We start from the raw sequence: 13237 nt of genomic DNA on the forward strand, positions 1-13237 counted from the left end.
CTTCAACTTAAATTTTGGAGTCAAAGCAATTTTTTTAAATTTATTTTATTATTTTACATGTCGATCCCAGTTCCCTCTCCCTCTCTCCCTCCTTCCCTCCCTTTTACCCTTTCTGCCCTCTCACATGCACTCTAAACACCCTTCCCTCCCATCCCCCCAACCCAATTGCATATGTAGGGGAATGCCATCCAGTTGGGGTCATGTAGATCTGACAGGTCATGTGAAGTAGGGACTAGGGCTTCTCTCCTGTCTCTAGATTAAGGCAGTTATCCCTCCATGGGGGATATGTTTGCAAAGTCCTTTTGTGCACCAGGGATACATCCTGGCTCCACTGTCTGAGGTCTCTTAGACTGCTCAGTCCTTCTGGCTGAGACCCATATTCAAGGGGGCCTGAGTCAGTCCCATGCTGGCTTCCCAGCTATCAGTCTAGTGGCCCTTAGCTCCTCCTTGTTCAGGTAACCTGTCTGTATGTGTTTCTGCCACATGGTCTTGTCCTCTCCATCTGCATCTGGGTTCTAGTTCGACTCAGTGTTTATGTATGGGTGTTTGATCCTGTTTTCAACAGGCATTAGTTGAGGGCTCCATGGAGAAGTTAGTTGTTGATCTCACTCTCCGGGAAGGGCATTTATGATAGCCTTTTCATGGAAGCTCAAATTGTTAGTTGGGAGCAGTCTTGTAGTTCTCTAGACATTTCTTTGTGTTCAATTTTATCTTCAAACCAATATTGGCTCCCTCTTTTATGTTCTCTCTCTCTGTCTCTCTCTCTCTCTCTTTCCTATCTTCTATTCCTAACCAGGCTCAATCTTCCTGGTCACACATGTTTTCCTTTCCTCCCCCTCATTTTCTCCTACTTCTCTCTCCATTCGCTGCCCCCCCCACTTCACCTGAGCTCTGGGGGACTTGTCCTTCCCAGTTCTGTGAGGGACTTTATATGAATCTCTTAGAAGAATACACCTTGTATCCTAGTTCCTCTGGCGATGTGAATTATAGGCTGGTGATCCTTTGCTCTAGGTCTAAAATCCGTATATGAGTGAGTACATACTGTGTTCCTCTTTTTTGTGACTGGGTTACCTCATTCAGTATTATGGTTTCTCCAAGTGCCATCCACTTGCCTGCGAATTTCAAGATACCATTATTTTTTCTGCAGAGTAGTATTCCATTGTGTAGATGTGCTACATCTTCATTAACCATTCTTCAATTGAGGGGCATCTAGGTTGTTTCCAGGTTCTTGCTATTACAAATAGTGCTGCTATGAACATAGTTGAACAGATGGATAGGCAGTCTTCTTAAAACCTGAACTATTGTATGGTTTTTCTCTACTACATAATCCTTCTCACTTAGTTAATTTTAAAGTGGTTGTGCATACTAGCTAATAAACTTTAAGGTTGTTTTTAAACCTAACTAGTGACAATTTAAGGAGATCTAAGTCATCCGGAAATCATGGTGGTAATAAGTGTAATAAGATAGCCAATGAAAGGTAAACATACCTCATATAGGGTGTAATAGTTAATAATGTCTGTCAACCTGATAGAACATACAGTTGTCTAGGTGACAAGCTTCCCAGCAGGCTTGTAAGGGATTATTAAGTTTCATTAATTGAAATGAAAAGACCCACCCTAATTGTTGAACCAAATGTTATAGTTGCCTTTCTGTTGGTATGATAAACATACAGACAATAGAGCAACTTGGGAAAGGAAGGGTTTATTTCATTTTACAGGTTTTAGTCTATCATCGATGAAAGCCAAGGCAGGAATCAAGGAAGGAGTTTGAAGCGGAAACCACAGAGGAACACTGCTTTCTGGCTTGTTCTGAGACTCACTTTCATCTACCTTTCTTATACAACCTAGGCCTGCCTGACTGGGGACTGTACTGCTTGGATCCTCCAATACTAGTTAGCAATCAAAACAATGACTGTGATTTCAAACAGTGAACAAAAAGAAACTCTTTCTTCTTTCTGTTGATTCTTTTGGAGTATTTGTCCACAGCTGAAGAAAAGTAACTAAGGCATATGAAAAGTACAACTAGAAGAGAGAGAGAGAGAGAGAGACAGAGAGAGACATGATAGGAAAAAGTAGTTTATTTGGGAGGAAGAAGAGGAGTAGAGGTACTAAAAGGCAGTAATAGGGAGGGTAAATATGATTAATTTACATGACATGCATGGCAATGTGAAGCCTGTCACAACTCAATGAAAACATGCTAATAGAAAATGCCTAAGTAAATTGCTTAAATTTCTAATTTGATGCCAGTGTTACTGTTTCATGAATTTTGAACACTAGATTGGTGGTATGTTGTGACAATTTTTTCTGTTTTTTGTAAAAAGACAAGCTCATATCACACATTGTGTTTGCTTCAACTTTTATATATATTTATTTATTTTTCTTATTATACATACCAATCCCAGTTCCTTCTCCCTCCCTCCCTCTCATGCATCCTTCCATCCCAACCCTCCTACTCCATAGGGAGGGTGATGCCTTCGAAGAGGGATCATCAAAATCTGTCAAGTCATTTGGAGTAGGGTCTAGGCCTTCTCTCCTGCCTCTAAGCTAAGGGAGTATCTCTCCATGGTGAATGTGCTCCCAAAACCCTTTCATGCACCAGGGATACATCCTGGTTCCACTGTCAGAGATCCCTTAGACTGCTCAGGCCTTCTTACTGAGACCCAAGTTCAGGGGGCCTGAGTCAGTATAATGCTGGTTCCTCAGCATTATACCAGTCTGGGGGTCCATTAGCTTCCCCTTGTTCAGGTCAGCTTTCTCTGTGGGTTTCGGTAGCCTGGTCTTGATCCCTTTTCTTATCACTCCTCCCTCTCTGCAAGGACTTATAAATATTCAAAATATGCAGGAATCCCTTATATGAGCAGTGCAGCAAATTTCTTTCTTACAAGTCATGCAGAATATATACTGTAAGTCTTGGCTTTATGTGGAATTTGAGATGTGAGAGAAATTGTCACAAAAGATAAAACATCATTTGGCAGAAACATTTATTCATTCCTCCATTAAGCACTTATTGATCCATTATTCAGTGTTAAGAATTTTTATTTAAAAATACCCTAAATATAACAAATAACTTTGATTGGATTCCATGAATGCACTTTATAATTTGAATTTAGGCTTTCATGGCTTATATCAATTTAGTCCCATATAAGCAGAGATTTTTTTTTTTTATCAGATTCTATTTCCTAGCTTCAACGTTTCAAGTTCTTTCAGAGCGAAAATGAAAGATTACTAGTGTACTACATTTCTGTGGCTCTTTCATTTTCATGTATTTCTTAGCTTGCTTTCATGTCTGTAATAAAAAAGTTGATCCAGATTGGATTTATGAACATTATATTTTTCAGATTGACCTACCTCATGATTAAATTTGGCAATGAAACCTGGTCAGGTTGTTATATACCATTGCAGCTAGGCACCTTAAATTAGATGGAAGAAACAGAAGATTTTATGAAAGGATGTGCTGACTAGATTAAAAAGTGGGTTTTAACTTGCTTCATATTTTGTGAGCCCATAAGCCACTTTAAAAGTTTGCAAGTCTTTAAAGCATTTGCACTAGATGTTTCAAATGTGTTAAGGTTAGAGAGTTCAGTGAGCACTTTCAAACTTCTTGTGAAGGAAATTCTGATATACAATTATATTAAGGGAAGAAGACAGAGATTCAAGAATGTGTTGGAAAGAAACCAAAAATCTAGATATTCTTGCTTGAATTTTGAAAAGATGACAGATAAATTTTGGCCTGTGTGTTCAGGTTGCCTATGAATAATTAGTTATCAGTTAATGTTGGGTCTCTGAACTTACTCAATTTTGACAAAGTTAACAAAACATTTTTTTTAAACTCATTTCATTCTAAATTTTTAAATGAACACATAGAGATTGATATTGTGCATTGCTTCCTATGGCTATCTTGAGACATAGTATGCATACTGACGAAAATAGCTAAGTCACTGGGCTTTGCATCTAAGCCTAGCCATTTGTTACCTTGATGACCTTGTACAAGCTTCCTCATGACTTTGTGTATTCATTTTATTTGAGTAATAGACAACAATATCTTATTGTGAAGATTAAATATTGAATACTTGTAAACTACCTGGAACTATCCTTGGAAATGAGCAGGCATGCAAAAATTGCTGTTCAGTATCTTCCTTCAGGGAAATCACTGATATTATTAATGTTATTTTGGAATCTGTGTTGAATGAACTCTGGAGTTTAGACTGCTAGACTGAAAACCATTGGTCCAAACTAACAGTTTCACTAAGTTGAATTTTAATTTTAGAAAAAACCTTTTTGATGGTCAAACAACCATTTATGAAACGATGTCCTCTTTGCTTAGTGGTAAAAATATATGATTAATTAAGACTAGTTCATCTCCTTTTTGTTTGACTTCTGATGAGTTAGTAAGTTATCAAACAAGTCAGGGTATGAAACTTATTTGATGAGCACAAGTGGAAGGCTTTCTCATTGAGCAATGTCGAAAGAGAGAAAACAAAACTGTCATTTGGAATTAATGATTTTAAATAGAAATCATTTTATTTTCAGTTCTACCAGGTGTTCCAGCACTCCTACCCTTTCACCCATTCTTTTTTCTTTCTCTTCTCTTTCTCTTCCTTGCCCTCTTCTCTTTTTCCTCTATAGCTGTATTGTGCTACTTGTAAATAATTTTCTGTGTTGTGGGTGAGGATGCTGTGGTTATGATTCCAAGGGCAATGAGGAGTTGAAATGTGTCTGAATTTATGTTTCTCACATGTACGTATAGAAGAGTCTCAGGAAATAATAAAAATCTTATAATATTATGTGTAGTCATTTTGATCAATTAGAGTTTTTAAAAATCATCCTAAATTATAAAGTGCAATGTGTACCATTATTCCTGCCACAGAACATCATTAGTTTATTATTTTGTTTGTAAAAATTGGTTTTCCTGAACATTTTCATTTTAAAAGTAGGAAAGTACTATCTAGAGAAACATCAAATCTAAATGTTTAGAAGCTTTTATGCGACATAATAATAAGACACAAAGTAATGCAGACATGAACAGTTATTTGCCTTATATTTAATTGTGGAAAATACTGATATGTATTATTGGGCTTCAAATGTCTAATTGAGACTATGTAAAAAAAGGAATAGGCACAAAATGTCTTTATATAAATAACATCATTTTAGTGTTTCTTTAAATGAATAAAGTTGAATAAAAGCCATAATAGTTCTATTTTTCCAAATTATTTTGTCTTAAAAATACTACCACATTAACTCTCCTTTAGGTCACAGTAAAGGGCCTGGGTTTTAAAAACTTCATTATCTGATATAATATTCTAAGTAATAAAAGTAAAATCTCATAGAAGAACACATTTTTAATTGCAAAATATGACTATAGGTATTTCATAATTATTTTCATTCATTTTTATTCTGAAAGAAAGATTGTAGCAGAAGTTCCAAACTTTCTATGACCCCAGAATGCCAATTCCCTTATTGGTTATGGTCTGGTGCAGAATCTAGTTAATTTTTAAAGATGATCTACAGGAAATTTAGAATACTACATTGGTGTACATACCCATATAATCAAGATGTTATGTTATTTGGATAAGTGTGTGTGTGTGTGATTTATTAAATTAATACATGCCATTCTCAAATATAAGTTTCCAAGGAGATAACTATCAAACTGATTAATGTTACACACATAGTAAAATATCATCTTCTATTTTCAGATCTATTAGTTTTTACTTTATGTAAAGTCATGCTATTAGTAATATATAGTTTTAGAATGATAAATTAAGTCTTTAAAATCAAACTCTCTCCTTATCTTATTTACCTTATTTTTCAGTTCTCTTCAATATTTAAGTTCTTTTACATTGTTGACAAGAAATATATCGGACATAAATATGGAAAATAGTGTTATTTAATTTTAATAGGAAATATTTTAAAATCTGTTGCACATAGTTTTCCATGATGGTGCATTCAATTGGGAAACCAGACTATTTCCTGTTTTGCCATCTCTTTAGTACAATTATTTATTTTTTCATTTAAAGTTGGAGGAATCTGAATAATAATGTTAATAGCTATCACTTTTAGGAATGCTGATGATTTTTTGGATCAATATGTATCTGTGTGAAGTTTATTTTCCTCTTTATTAAACATAGATTCTTTCTTATACAATATAGTCAGAATACAATTTCCCCATAACCCTGTCCCCCACCAAGATCTACTTTATTTCTGTCTCTCATTAGAAAAGGGTTCTAAAAGATAACAACAAAACATCCCCAAATAAAATATAGTAGAATAAAACAAAACCCATCTCATTGAATTTGGATAAGGCAACCTAGTAGGAAGAAAAAAAGCACCATGAGCAGGTACAAGAATCAGTGACCCATTTGTTCAAACACTCAGGAGTACCATAAAAGTACTAAATAAATTGAAGGCTGCAATGTGTATACATGTATGTATGTACCTACATACATAGGGACCTGGTGCAGACCCGTGTAAGCCTTATGGATACTGCTTAGTGGCTGTGAGTTCAAATGAGTTTTGCTCAATTGTTTTAGGGGGTCTTGTTCTCCTGGTGTCTTCTATCCCCTCCATCGCCACTACTCCTTATGTCTCCTCTTCTATAGGGTTCCCTGAACTCTGAAGTTTGGAGGTCACCTTTCCCTTTCATCCTGTCAGTCATCAGTCCAAGAGGGAAAAGAGGCAGAAGGGGTGACAGAAAGCTTTGCACTTGGCCCATGAGCACAAATGAAGGGAGGCCTCCGGGAGTCAGACTTCAGTGAATTAGATCAACTTTATTCCAGAGTACAAGGAATATATAGGACTGGAGATCCTGCTAACAAACCCTAATTTGCATTAAGTGGCATGCTCCGGTCACAGGGCTTTTTGGGGTTCTATAGCAGAGCTCCTAGCACAAGTCTTCTTTGTAGGGATTTGTGCCAAGGGTCAAGCTAAATATGAATCAGGTATCTTGTTTAGAGATAGATTTTAGATAAAGTCAGTCCTCCAGACTCAGGCCATTATCCAGATAAGGGCAGGTAGAGAGAAAGAAGCCTTGCTTGGGAGGGAGGGAGCTCCTTGTTGCCGAGCTTAGAGAAAGCAGCCAGGCTATGGCAGACTGTGACCACTAACTCAGCAGTAATGAATTTCAACAGAGATGAGACATATTTTATGGAGACAGAATTATGTTCCAAATAATAACATATTTACTGCATTTTATATACTGAGCAAGATATAACTGCTTATTTTGTCCTACTTAGCAATTCATTTTCTAAATGCCTTTTGTTAGTATTTGAACTTTATCTGATGAAATTATCTAGAGAATTATTTTAAATTAATTTTTTTAAAATTTATTTTTGAGAATTTCATATATTTATACAAGACATATATATATATATATCCCCATTCTAGTCTTTCTAAATTGCTTCACAGTTTAACCCACACACCTACCTCTAACTTCATGTCTGGTTTTCTTTAAAGTCACTAAGTCCAATAAGAGCTTCCCTTATGTGCAAGGGTTAGGAGCCATTCACTGGGTAGCATAGCAAAACCAGCAGTGGTAACACTCAAAAGAGAAAGATTTTTATCTCACCTCTCAACTGGAGAGCATCTATTTTGAATATGTTGAACTTTTGGCTGGCTTATGTTTATGTAGGTCTTATTCAGGAAACCTGTTTGGGTGAGATCATGACTGTGTTAGTCCTGCTATGTCCAAATGGTATCATTATGCAGTCTCCTCTGCATCCCCTATCTCTTAATTGTTTCTACTCTTCTGTAATATTCTCTTAGTCTTGGTGGTAGTGGAGTTAATATAGATGCCTGGGATGAGCATCCAGCCTCTTATTTTAGACACTTTGATCAATTATGTATCTCCACTAGATATGTGCATCTTTGACAAAGGTAGAGACAGGCCAGATCTATGGGTGCTATATCCCATGTGGCTTGAGACTGCAAACCCTGAAAAGGGTTGGTGAAAGAATGAAGAAAGATCAGACAGATATACAGACATACACAGGAAAACTAATGTCAGGTGGTGCTGTGTTGAAGTTGCATTCACTGACTACAGCTGGAAGCCCAGAAACTCAGAGTTTAAAAAAAATTGGTGACAACAAATCTATTCTTTTTTCTTTTCATTTTTTAAATTTATTATCTTATATGTCGATCCCAGATCCCTCTCCCCTCCCCCCTCCCTTTTACCCTCTCTGCCCGTTCACATGCACCCTGACCACCTTCCCCTCCCATTCCCCAGCCCCAATTCCACATGTAGGGCAATGACATCCAGGTGGGGTCATGTAGATCTGTCAGGTCATTTGAAGTAGGGACTAGGGCTTCTCTCATGTCTCTAGGTTAAGGCAGTATCCCTCCATGGGGGATGTGTTCGCAAGATCCTTTTGTGCACCAGGGATACATCCTGGCTCTACTGTCTGAGGTCCCTTAGACTGCTCAGTCCTTCTGGGTGAGACACATATTCAGGGAGGCCTGAGTCAGTCCCATGCTGGATTCCTAGCTATCAGTCTGGGGGCCTGTTAGCTCCTCCTTGTTCAGGTCAGCTGTCTCTATGTGTTTCTGCAAACCGGTCTTGTCCTCTCCGTCTGCATCTGGATTCTAGTTTGACTCAATGTTTAGGTAAGGGTGATTGCTTCTGTTTCCAACAGGTACTAGATGAGGGATCTATGGATAAGTTAGCTGTTGATGTCACTACCTGGGAAGGGCATTTATGGTAGCCTTTCCACGGTTGCTCAAATTGTTAGTTGGCGACAGTCTTATAGGTCTCTAGAGCTTTCTCCTGTCTTCTATTCCTACCCTGACTTAATCTTCCTAGTCGCACGTGTTTTCCTCTCTTCCCCTCACTTTCTCCTAATTCTCTCTCCATTGTACCCCCACTTCCCATGTGCTATGGGGGACTTGTCCCTACCCCCTTCTGTGAAGGACTTTATATGACTCTTAGAATACACCTTGTATCCTAGTTCCTCTGGTGGTGTGAATTATAGGCTGGTGATCCTGTGATCGAGGTCTAAAATCCATATATGAGCGAGTACATACCATGTTCCTCTTTTTTTGACTGGGTTACCTCATTCAGGATGGTTTCTTCAAGTGCCACCTGCCTGTGAAGTTCAAGATTCCATTATTTTTTTCTGCAGAGTAGTGTTCCATTGTGTAGATGTGCCACATCTTCTTTATCCATTCTTCCGTTGAGGGGCATCTAGGTTTCTTCCAGGTTCTTGCTATTACAAATAATGCTGCTATGAACATAGTTGAGCAGATGTCTTTGTTGCATGGATTTGGATCATTTGGGTATATGCCTAAGAGGGGGACTGCCAGGTCCTGCAGTAAACTAATTCCCATTTCCCTGAAGAACCGCCATACTGATCTCCAAAATGACTGTACGAGTTTGCATTCCCACCAGCAATGGTAGTGTGTTCCCCTTTCTCCCCATCCTCTCCAGCATGAGTTGTCATTGGGGTTTCTAATTTTAGCCATTCTGGCAGGAGTAAGATTGTAGGGAGCCGTCCCTGCATTCTCCATTACAAGATGGCGCCTGCGTCCAGCTGGCGTTGAGAGTAAACAAGTCAGTGCGCAGGTGCAGGGTGATTTTCCCTCCCTTGGCCTCTGCCTCTACCGTGGCGTCATATGGGCCGATGGGCTGCAGCCAATCAGTAGGTGACACGTCTGCGGCGAAGGTTGTAAGCCTATATAAGGGTTGAGTTTTGGATGTTTGGGGTCTCTGGTCTGTAAGCTTATGCTCTCCCTCTCAAGATGCATTAAAGCTTTATTGCAGAAGGATCCTGAGTATGCCGCGTCATTGTTGCTGGTGAGACGGTAGCGCAGGACATAAGATGGTATCTCAAAGTTGTTTTGAGTTGCATTTCCCTGCTAGCTATAAATGTTGAGGACTTTCTTAGGTGTCTTTCAGCCTTTTTGATTTTCTCTATTGAGAATTCTTTCTTCAGTTCTGTACCCCATTTTTTAATAGGGTTATTTGGTGCTTTGTTGACTAGTTTCTTGAGTTCTTTGTATATTTTGGAGATCAGCCCTTTGTTGGACGTAGGATTGGTAAAAATCTTTCCCCAGTCTGTGGGCTGCAGTTTTGTCTTGTCCACTGTTTCCTTTGCCTTACAGAAGCTTCTCAGTTTGAGGAGGTCCCATTTATTAATTGATGCTCTCAGTGTCTGTGCCCCTGGGGTTATGTTCAGGAAGCAGTCTCCTATACCAATTTGTTCAAGGGTACCTCCTACTTTCTCTTCTAAGAGGTTTAGTGTAGCTGAATTGATGTTGAGGTCTTTGATCCATTTGGACTTCAGTTTTGTGCATGGTGACAGACATTGGTCTATCTGCAGTCTTCTACAGACCATCATCTAACTGTGCCAGCATAATTTGTTTAAGATGCTTTCCTTGCCCCATTGTATTCTTTTAGCTGTTTTGTTAAAAATCAGGTGTTCATAGGTATGTGGGTTAAAATTAGGATCTTCAATTTGATTCCATTGGTCTAGTTGTCTATTTTTGTGCCAATACCAGGCTGTTTTCAGAACTATAGCTCTGTGGTAGAGCTTAAAGTTAGGGATGGTCATGCCCCCTGAAGTTCTTTTATTGTACAGGGCTGTTTTGGCTATCCTGAGTCCTTTGTTTTTCCATATAAAGTTGATTATTATCCTTACAAGGTCAGTGAAGAATGGTGGTGGGATTTTAATGGGAATTGCGTTGAATCTGTAGATTGCTTTTGGCAAGATTGCCATTTTTACTATGTTTATCCTACTTATCCAAGAGCATGGGAGATCTTTCCATTTTCTGGTATCTTCTTTAATTTCTTTCTTTAGAGCCACAGAATTCTTATTATATAGGTCTTTCACTTGCTTGGTAAGCATTACCCCAAGATACTTTATGTTGTTTGTGGCTATTGTAAAGGGTGATGTTTCTCTGATTCCTTTCTCAGCCTCTTTGTCATCTGAATAATCAGGGCTACTGATTTTTGTGAGTTTATCTTGTATCCTACTAGTTTGCTGAAGGTGTTTATCAGCTGTAGGAGTTCCCTGGTAGAGTTTATTGAGTCACTTATGTAAACTATCATATCATTTGCAAATAGAGATAGTTTGACTTCTTCCTTTCCAATTTGGATCCCCTAGGTCTCCTTTTGTTGTCTTATACCTTTAGCTAGAGCTTCAAATATGATATTGAAGAGATATGGCGAGAGAGGGCAGCCTTGTCTTGTTCCTGATTTCAGAGGAATTTGCTTAAGCTTCTCTCCATTCAGTTTAATATTGGCTGTTGGTTTGCTGTATATTGCTCTTATTATATTTTGGTATGTTCCTGTTATCCCTGATCTCTCCAAGACTTTATCATGGAAGGCTGTTGAATTCTGTCAAAGGCTTTTTCAACATCTAGGGAGATGAACATATGGTTTTTCTTTTTCAGTTTGTTTATATGATGGATCATGTTGATAAATTTTCATATGTTAAACCATCCCTGCAATCCAGGGATGAAGCCTACTTGGTCATGGTGGATGATTTCTCTGATGTATTCTTGAATTCGGTTTGCCAGTAATTTATTGAGTATTTTTGCATCGATGTTCATCAGGGATATTGGTCTGCAGTTTTCTTTCTTGTGAGGCTTGGGTGCCAAGGTTATGTGGCCTAACAAACCTCAACAGATACAAGAGAATTGGAATAGTCCCCTGTATCTTATTAGACCACCATGCTTTAAAATTGAAATTCAACAACAACACAAATAGCTGAAAACCTGCAAACTCATGGAAACTGAACAATGTGCAATTGCACCACACCTGGGTCAAAGAAGAAATAAAGAAAGAAATTAAGGACTTTCTAATATTCAATGAGAATGAGGACACAACATACCGGAACTTATGGGACACCTTGAAAGCAGTGTTACGAGGGAAGTTCATTGCACTAAGTGCCGATATGAAGAGAACAGAGGATAGTCATGTAAGAGAATTAACAGTATAACTGAAAGTCTTAGAACAAAAAGAAGCAAACTCACCCCGGAGGAGTAGATGCCAGGAAATAATTGATTTGAGGGCTGAAATCAATAAAATAAAAACCAGGAAAACAATAAAAAATTCAATGCAACAAAGAGTTGGTTTTTTGAGAAAATCAACAAGCTAGACAAACCTTTATCCAAACTAATGAAAAAGCAGAGCGAGAACATGCAAATTAACAAAATCAGAAACAAAAAGGGGAACAAAACAAGGGACACAGAAGAAATCCAGACAATTTTCAGGTCATACTTTGAAAACCTGTATTCCACAATAATTGAAATTTCAAAGAAAATGGACAAATTTCTGGATAACTATCTCCTACCAAAAGTAAGTCAAGAACAGATAAACAACTTAAATAGACCTATAACCTGCAATGAAATTGAAGCAGTCATCGAAAGCCTTCAAACAAACAAACAAACAAACAAAAAGCCCAGGGCCAGTTGGCTTCAGTTCAGAATTCTACCAGACATTCAATGAAAACCTATTACCAATACTCCTCAAATTGTTCCACACAATAGAAACAGAAGGTTCATTGTCAGCAAATCTATTATTTGTGGGAGGTATTTGTAGATAAGAAATCTCAAGCTTTAAACATCTGAGAGGATTAAGCTAAGCTTGTTACTTTTTGTATACACTGGTCACTTGCTTACACTCAGACACCCAAGGGAAGTTTTAGCATCCATCTTTAGTGAGCCTGGGCCATATGGGGATGGCTTTGCCAGTTTTTCATGTGTCCGAGGTCTACACCCATGTCAACAAGACACATTTGCTATGGGCATCACTGTCTAAGGTCTTCCTTTGCTCCAAGCATATAGGTAAAAATATAAATATTTACAAGGACATTTGAGAGGATGGCCACTTAGCAAAACAACAATAGTAAGTGCTACCTTAATGGCTAATACTTCCTCAGCCACCACCGTTTAACTAGGATTACAGTAACAGGCATGGAATTCATTTCTATAGAGCAAGCCTCAGATACAACCAGAAAGCAGTTTCCCTAATGCACCAGTAGGCATCTTTTGCTTGTTATTCTAGTACTTAGTATTCAGCTTTAGTTAAGAGCATTGATATCTTCCCCCCTACCCCCAGAAGATTTATAGCACCTTATGGTAATTGAAAGCTAGCTAAGGGGAAAGAAGTTGAAGTAAGATAATTTTTATGTCCCATCCCAAGTGTCTGGTGTCTTTATCCATTGGGTTTTATCATGTAGTTATGGTAGATGCTTTTAAAGAAATTAGCAAGTGTGGCTAAATATTATGCCTTAGTTACTGTTCTATTG

The sequence above is a fragment of the Phodopus roborovskii genome, unplaced genomic scaffold (assembly GCF_943737965.1).
Source record: "Phodopus roborovskii unplaced genomic scaffold, PHOROB, whole genome shotgun sequence".
NCBI lineage: Eukaryota > Metazoa > Chordata > Mammalia > Rodentia > Cricetidae > Phodopus > Phodopus roborovskii.